Source organism: Puma concolor, chromosome D3 (assembly GCF_028749965.1).
Source record: "Puma concolor isolate L17-30 chromosome D3, mPumCon1.1.hap2, whole genome shotgun sequence".
In the NCBI taxonomy this organism is placed as follows: Eukaryota; Metazoa; Chordata; class Mammalia; order Carnivora; family Felidae; genus Puma; species Puma concolor.
The window spans coordinates 53,144,456-53,153,038 of record NC_141678.1 but is presented as its reverse complement, the minus strand read 5'-3'; the positions used below and the strand labels follow the sequence as shown (position 1 = coordinate 53,153,038).

Here is an 8,583-nt window from a genome sequence, read left to right as displayed (position 1 = left end):
ATCATAAAAACAAATATATGAAGTACATTCATAACACACATTTTGTAGATATTGATCAGATTCTTTAAAAATCTTCACTGTTAAAGAACAAAACTTTATGGGGTGCCTGGGTGGCTCAGTCGGTTAAGTGTCTGCCTTTTGGTTTTGGCTTGGGTCATGATCTCCTGGTTCATGGGTTCGAGCCCTACATTGGGCCCTGCACTTAAGCTGCGGAGCCTGCTTGGGATTCTCTGTCTCCCTCTCTCTTCTCTCTCTCTCTCTCTCTCTCTGCCCCTCCTCCACTGTCTGTCTCTTTCTCTCTCTCTCTCTCTTTCTCAAAAATAAATAAATAAACATTAAAAAAAAAAGAACAAAACTTTAACTGAGTAAATTAGAGAATGTAAATGGCTTTATTCAAGAACTCATGAATTTGTCAGCTGCCCCACTAGTATACCATAGACAGACGCTACCATTGTGCAAAATGTAAAGTTTTTATAGGCAAAAGGAGAGTGTGAGGGTGGGGGGTGGGGGGGAGAGGAAAAAGTCATTAGCAAAAGAAAAGCCAGGCAAGGGTCTTATGCAGATTATCTCAGTAATGCTGATCAGGAAATTTCAGATTGACTCTTTAAAGGTCACATTTCTGGGAGAGTTTGAAACTGAAATTAAGTCATGGGTTGCCATCCTAGGGGCAAATGACTCCATTTCGGGCCTGTTGTTTCTTTTCCAACACTTTTTTTTTTTTTTTTTTTTAAGAGAGAGAAAGCGAAAGAGAACACCATGGGGAGGCAGAGGCGGGGCATTGTGAGATCCTGACTTGAACGGAAATCAAGAGTCTGATGCCTAACCTACTAAGCCACCCTGGAGTTCCCCCAATACTATTCAAAGTAGTTTTTTTGTTGTTTTGTTGTTTTCTTAATTTTTAGAGAGAGAGAGAGTGAAAGGGGCAGAGAGAGAGAGAAGAATCCCAAGCAGGCTCTATGCTCAACAGAGCCTGATGGTGGTCTAGATGCCACGACCCTGGGATTGTGACCTGAGCTGAAATCCAACCACTGAACCACCCAGGAGCCCCTAAAGTAAGTTTTTTGATAAGAATAAAATGTCCCTTGGGGCGCCTGGGTGGCGCAGTCGGTTAAGCGTCCGACTTCAGCCAGGTCACGATCTCACGGTCCGTGAGTTCGAGCCCCGCGTCAGGCTCTGGGCTGATGGCTCGGAGCCTGGAGCCTGTTTCCGATTCTGTGTCTCCCTCTCTCTCTGCCCCTCCCCCGTTCATGCTCTGTCTCTGTCTGTCCCATAAATAAATAAAAACGTTGAAAAAAAAAATTTAAAAAAAGAATAAAATGTCCCTTGAAAACACCAATCTACAGAGTTAAAAGTTATTTCCAGATTGTAGAGGAAAAAAAAAAAAAAAAAAGAAACAAGTATGGCTTTTCTCTGTATTTGGCCCAACAATACATAGGGCCTCAACATTCACAAAATTTTTTTTAATGTTTATTTATTTATTTATTTTCAATGTTTATTTACTTTTGAGACAGAGAAAGACAGAGCACAAGCAGGGGAGGGGCAGAGAGAGAGGGAGACACAGAATCCCCAGCAGGTTTCTAGGTTCTGAGCTGTCAGCACAGAGCTGGACATGGGGCTCAAACCCACAAACTGTGAGATCGTGACCTGAGCCAAAGTAGGACACTTAACCAATTGAGCTACCCAGGTGCCCCTGGACTTCAACATTTTTAAAATTTATTTATTTTGAGAGAGAGAGAAAAAGAGAGAGAGAGAGAGAGAGAAAATCTTAAGCAGACTCTGTGTGCACAGAGCTCAATGCTGGGCTCAAACTCATGAACTGTGAGATCATTACCTGAGCCAAAATCAAGAGTCAGATGCTTAACCAACCTACTGAGCCACCCAGGCACCCTGAGGACTTCAACATTTAAAATAATTAGTTGTCAGTGTGTAATAAATAATACCTATAATTTTGGAATGTTCTTATTTGCCTATGTTTAGGGACCTTTAAATGCTATAACATGGAATTATTAATGTTAAAAAAAGCTTCAAAACTTCGCTGGAGATAGCTAAGGTTTGACCTAGAATTCATGCCAAAAGTTCAGGTAGTATTATTTTCTGCCAAATACAGTACAAGAAAATCTAAAAGGAACTCTCTAATCCAAAGTGGAAATGAAAGAATTTCTTTGCGTTGGCTTTGCGTCTCCTGATGTATGTAGAAAATTCAGGATTTAAGGGTGGGTGACATTTATATAGTCCAGTTCTATAAAATCTGAAATCCAAATTCACAAAGACATTTCATCCATAGTAGGTATTTTACAAGATAGATTTGTTACTGTCTATGCCCACCATATTTCTCACCTGTTTGAGATCCACACTGAAATTCTATTATTAGTGGTTCTTGATATGTGATTCTGAGACCGGCAGCATCAACATCACAAAGGATTATGTTAGAAATGCTAATTTTGGGGTCTGTCCCCCCAGACCCATTAAATAGGAAACACTGGGTTTAAGGTTCTCCTGGAGTGGCTGATGTATTATCAAATTCACCTCTGTACCAGCTCTTTGCTACTTGGGCTCCATCTGAGAGTTTGTGAGGAAAGTGGATTCGGGCCCCACCCCCAGACCTACTGAATCATAATGTGCTTTTCAACAAGATCCCCAGGAGATCTGTATGCACCTGAAACCTTGAATAGCATGTAGATGATCCCTTGAGAGGAACCTGAAAGTAGGTTCCTGCAAGAGGAACCTGTGAGCTGCACAAGTAGCCTCAGACATCAGGTCTGTGGCTACCGTGTGGTAGGGAAATTGTCCCAGCTCACTTGGTGGCCCAAATTCAAGACTGCTTGCCTCTCACCATCCATAAAGCAGAACCACCCACTCTGTATTCTTCTGTAGCTGGATAATTGACTCTGTGAACTTCATACCTGAGTGCTTTGCATTGGAGAGAATACAATAACACACAAGGTAACCAAATTTGGGTAAATGACATTGTCACTTTACTTAGTAAATTAATACCGCTAACCCATAATTTAAAAAAATCACATTTTGATACTAATGAGTTTTGATCAAGCCTATCCAATAAAATTAACCAAATGATGTTTGAAAACCAACCTGAATAATCCTGATAATTTAAGCAATACATTCACAGTTTCCTGATTTTGTTTTGGTGAATGGCTGTCTTAATGTACGCTTTTCTTACTGAGCAAATTTATCTCCATGTACGTTTTTAAGGTTTTATTTTTCTGGGTGTAGCTGACTTTGAGTATTATAGGTGTGGCTGAGAACCTGTCGGAACCAGTTGTGTTATATTAAGCAACCAAATTCTGTCATGATTATTTCTTTTTGTTTCAGACTAGGTAGAAGAAAATTGAGACAAACTTTCAGAGTTGTTTTTGTTTGTTTCTTTGTTTTGTTTTGTGTTGTTTTTAAGTTTATTTATTTTGAGAGAGAAAGAGATAGCGTGAGTCAGGGAGGGGTGGAGAGAGAGGGATAGAATTCCAAGCAAGCTCCTCGCTGCTAGTGTTGAGCCCGATGCTGGGCTCGAACACATGAAACTGTAAGATCATGACCTGAGCTGAAGCTAAGAGTTGACGCTTAACCAACTGAGCCACCCAGACACCCCATTTTTAGTACATGTGCTGTCAAAGTAAGCACCAGAGTTGTTTTAATTTTTTTAATTTAATATGGTGCCTTATTAGTATTAAATATATAACAAAATAGGGGCGCCTGGGTGGCGCAGTCGGTTAAGTGTCCGACTTCAGCCAGGTCACGATCTCGCGGTCCGTGAGTTCGAGCCCCGCGTCGGGCTCTGGGCTGATGGCTCAGAGCCTGGAGCCTGTTTCGGATTCTGTGTCTCCCTCTCTCTCTGCCCCTCCCCCGTTCATGCTCTGTCTCTCTCTGTCCCAAAAATAAACGTTAAAAAAAAAAAAAGAAAAAAAAATTAAAAAAAAATAAATATATAATAGAAATAAAGAATGTAAGTAATTATTAAATGTGTTCAATATTAACCACGAATTTTAAATATTAATTTGGTATAGATGTTTTTATATTAAATATATTTGAAGTTAAACATTAAGAAGACAGTTGCCACTTAGAAACACATGTCCCTTGATATTTTGTGAGGGCCATGGCAGAGACTGCTGGCTGTCAACCAACCATCTCCTAACTTAATTCTTCATTACAGACAGAGCTCTGATTTCATTCAGTGTGGTTATGTGCCCAGAGAAGAGACCCCGATTTCCCAACTCCCTTGAACCGAGTGTGGCATACCTTAAATTCTGGTCAGTGAGAAGTAAGTGAAATACTGTGTATAAGATTTCTGAGTAGGGGTCTTAAAGGTGTCTTAAAGGAGCTGATTCATCTGGAAGATGTTTTTTTTCCTCCATTTGTATTTTGTTTTGTTTTAAGTAAGCTCTACATACAATGTGGGGCTTGAACTCGCAACCCCAAGATCAAGAGTCACATACTCTACCCACTAAGGCAGCCAGGTACCCCTGCTTCGCCCAGTTGTATTTCATGATGCCTAGAACACAGATGTGATGCCCAGTGCTCAAGTAACCCTGTTATGGGTTTCATATTGAAAGCAATCAATAACCATGGAGAATGGGGGAGCATAAAGATAGAAGGAGCCTGGATTCCTGATAACTTTGTGGAGCCCCAAACCTGTCCTGGATTTCCTACCTTTAGACTTGTTCACTTGAGTGAATAAACCTTTGTGTGTTTAAGCAATGACTTTTTAGGTTTCCTGTTAAATGAAGCCGAATCTTAGTCTGATATAAGGAGAGAACAGAGATTGAATGGGAATAATTGATTTACCTAAAGCATGATTCAGTGAATTTGGGAACTCATTGTCTTTTGGCTAAGATTTTAAAATGGTTAGTCTTGAAGACATCTCAGTGTTTTCTAAATTGTCTCAAGATAAAATGAAGTACTAATTGTTCCGTGGAAATCAAGAAAGGGGTATCTTTTCTGGATCTCTTGAAAATGGACTTTTCCTGCCTCTCTAAAGTCAGAATCCTGTCTGTAGGAACCTGTGGATCTAGGAGTGAAGAGACCTCTTGTATGACCTTTAATAAGTCATCAAATCTCATTTGTTTCAATCTTTTCAACTATAGTATATATAGGTGTATATATTACATATGTATAGGTATATATATTTATATAATATACATAGGTATATATATTTAAAGTTTATTAATTTTGAGAGAGACAGAGACAGTGCAAGTGTGGGAGGGGCAGAAAACGAGGGAGAGAGACTGAATCCCAAGGCTCTACACCAGCAGCGCAGAGCCTTGTGTGGGGCTCAAATTCACAAACCATGAGATCCTGACCTGAGCTGACGTCAGACACTCAAGTGACTGAGCCACCCAGGAGCCCCCCAGTGAATTTCTATCATTATCTAAAACTTATGCCAACTTAAATAGACTTCAAAATGAGTAAAGTTGAGTTTGACAAACACAGGAAATTGCAGAGGTTTCAGCATGTGACAAAGAAGACAATTTTATGATTATAGTGTATGACAAATGGTGATTCCATATGCTAATTGACTCAGCTGGAATTCTGCTCTTTTATGTTAGAGGCTATATAAAAATGTATTTTAAAAAAATGACTCCAGTGAATTGGCTAGGACTGGTCTTAGACCACTTGGTAACAGAAATAAAGGGGCTTATGGGCGCCCGGGTGGCTCAGTCGGTTAAACTTCAGACTTGGGCTCAGGTCATGTTCTCACAGTTCCTGAGTCCGAGCCCCACATTGTGTTCTCTGCAGTCAATGCAGAGCCCCGTTCAGATCCTCTGTCTCCCTTTCTCTCTTCCCCTCCCTCCGCTCTCTCTCTCTCTCTCAAAAATAAATAAACATTTTTTTGAAAAGAGATAAAGTGTCTTAGACAATGTAAAAGTTTATTTTCACTAAATGTAAAACAAGTTCAAAGTCTTGGATTTCTATGGACGCTTCTTAATGTCCTCGGAACCTTCATTTTTTCTGCTCAACCATCGTTTGTACGAATTGCTCCACAATCACAAGATGACTAACGCAGCTCCAGTCATCATATCCGTTCCTATGACAGGAAAAAAGACAATCCCAGTGTCATGGGATCAAGCCCCACATCTAGCTCCATGCTGAGCCTGGAGTTGGCTTGAAATTCATTCTCTCTCTCTCTCTCTCTCTCTTTCTCTCTCCCTCTGCTGCTCTGCCCCTCTTGAACTCTCTCTCCATCCTAAAAAAAAAAAAGAGAAAGGAGGAAGGAGGAAGAGATGACTTTTAACGAGCATTCCAGAAGCTCTCTCCAACAACTTCTGTATATCCCTTGGGAGAACTTAGTCACAATTTCATCTCTATCAACAAGAAAGAGTGAGAGATAGGGTTTCTCAGCTGAACAAAATCAGGGCACTGTAACTAAGGGAGGGGTTTCATAATGATATGAGGTAATCTGGGGACAAATGTGCAGGAGGAATACTGTTTCTTATTCGTAATCAGTGTCACTCTGCCCCAGGCCAATACGATTCTTGACAAAATATTAATTCCTTATACATTAGTTAAGGGACTATATAGTTAGAGTGAAGAGACATGCTCTTTCACTCGCCAAGTTTGACAAAATATTGCAGAGCAAAAACATATTTAAAAAAATCAAGTAAGTAAAATTTAAGGTGTGTTAGACATTAAAACTTGCTTATGTCTGCTGGCCAGATGTAGCTGGCAAAGTTTGGAGGGGAGGAGGAAGGGAGAAGACGGGAAACTTTTACAGTTGAAAAAAATTATAAATACATGGCTGTATTCCAAACAAGACATTTTACCCAAAATGTAAACTTGTGAGTTCTCTTGAAGACTTGGCAGTTCTGGTGACCCCGAGTCCATGTTCCCAAAGGCCACCAATTGGCTAGAAGTGAAAAAGTGGCATTCCCAGTGCCCTCTGCCGATGCCGGTGACGTGGGAAGCTTGCCATTCGTGTCTCAGATAGGAAGGGTGTCAGCTGCCATTTGTTATGACACTTGTACTATTCCTTCCTCCCTCCCTCCCTCCCTTTCTTTCTTTCTTTCTTTCTTTCTTTCTTTCTTTCTTTCTTTCTTTCTCCTTCCTTCCTTCCTTCCTTCCTTCCTTCCTTCCTTCCTTCCTTCTTTCTTTTTAAATATGGAATGAGGGGCGCCTGGGTGGCGCAGTCGGTTAAGCGTCCGACTTCAGCCAGGTCACGATCTCGCGGTCCGTGAGTTTGAGCCCCTCATCAGGCTCTGGGCTGATGGCTCAGAGCCTGGAGCCTGTTTCCGATTCTGTGTCTCCCTCTCTCTCTGCTCCTCCCCCGTTCATGCTCTGTCTCTCTCTGTCCCAAAAATAAATAAACGTTGAAAAAAAAATTTTTTTTTAAAATAAAAAAAAAATAAATAAATATGGAATGCTTCACGCATTTGAGTGTCATCCTTGCACAGGGACCATGTTCATCCTCTGTATCGTCCCAATTTTAGTACGTGTGTCGTGGAAGCAAGCCCTGTACTATCATTTTTTGAAGGTAGATTTAGGAAGAGAAAAGAGTCATATTGTCTGTATTCTTATCTTTCTCAAAAGCAGAATAATTAAAAAGGGCTGTTTTTTTCATCCAACCTGGCATATTTATTTTGATTTCTTTTCTGGCCCCTGTGGCCAGAGAGTCTGTGGCTCGCTGCACTACATGAGTTTCAATGTCAAATGAATTACATTGTCATTTGGCATAAAATAGAATTTCCTTGTTCATTGTGTTCATTGTTTATTGTTTCCTCTCCTCTCCCTGCATTGGAGTGCAAGCTCCACCAAGGAAGGGATCTTTGTGCCTAGAACAGTGCATAGCACATAGAGGGAACTCAATAAATGGTTTTTGAAGACATGTATTGAGCACCTACCATGTGCAAGCATTCCAGAATATTCTTTTTTTAATGTTTTTGTTTTTGTTTGAGAGAGAGAGAGAGACCATGAGCAGCAGAGGGGCAGAGAGAGAACGAGACATAGAATCTGAAACAGGATCCAGGCTCTGAGCCGTCAGCACAGAGCCCCATGTGGGGCTCAGACTCACGAACTGTGAGATCATGACCTGAGCCAAAGTCGGACGTTTAACCAACTAAGCCACCCAGGCACCCTCAGAGTTTTCTTTTCACAGATATTATCTCATTGAAAATGTTAACAATATGTGTACAATTTAGGCATTACTATTCCTATTTACTAATAAGAAAACTGACGCTGACAGAGGTTAGCAGACTTAATCAAGCTCAGACTGGTAGGTTTTCATAGAGCCAGGATTTAAATGCAAGTCTGACCAATGGTTGCACCCTGAACATTTCTCCTCAAATGGCCTTCCATATCTATAATACAATGGAAAAAATGTTTATAACCTCTTAATCCTAAAAGAGAATTATAGGAAACTATGAATCTATGTTGCTTATTCATGACATTCTACAATGTAAATTTCTTTTTTTTTTTAATTTTTTAAAATCTTTATTTACTTTTGAGAGAGAAAGAGAGACAGAGCATGAACAGGGGAGGGGCAGAGAGAGAGGGAGACACAGAATCGGAAGCAGGCTCCAGGCTCTGAGCTGTCAGCACAGAGCCCAACGCGGGGCTCGAACTGAAGAACCACAAGATCAT

General features: G+C 40.6%; 1 non-coding gene across 1 annotated transcript; it reads right to left on the bottom strand.

The window, feature by feature from the left end:
- Positions 1-7,352: 7,352 nt before the first annotated feature.
- Positions 7,353-7,457, bottom strand: LOC112868477 (U6 spliceosomal RNA). The gene has a single exon (XR_003224301.2). It is a non-coding gene; the product is annotated as a U6 spliceosomal RNA (small nuclear RNA).
- Between the last annotated feature and the right edge of the window lie 1,126 nt (positions 7,458-8,583).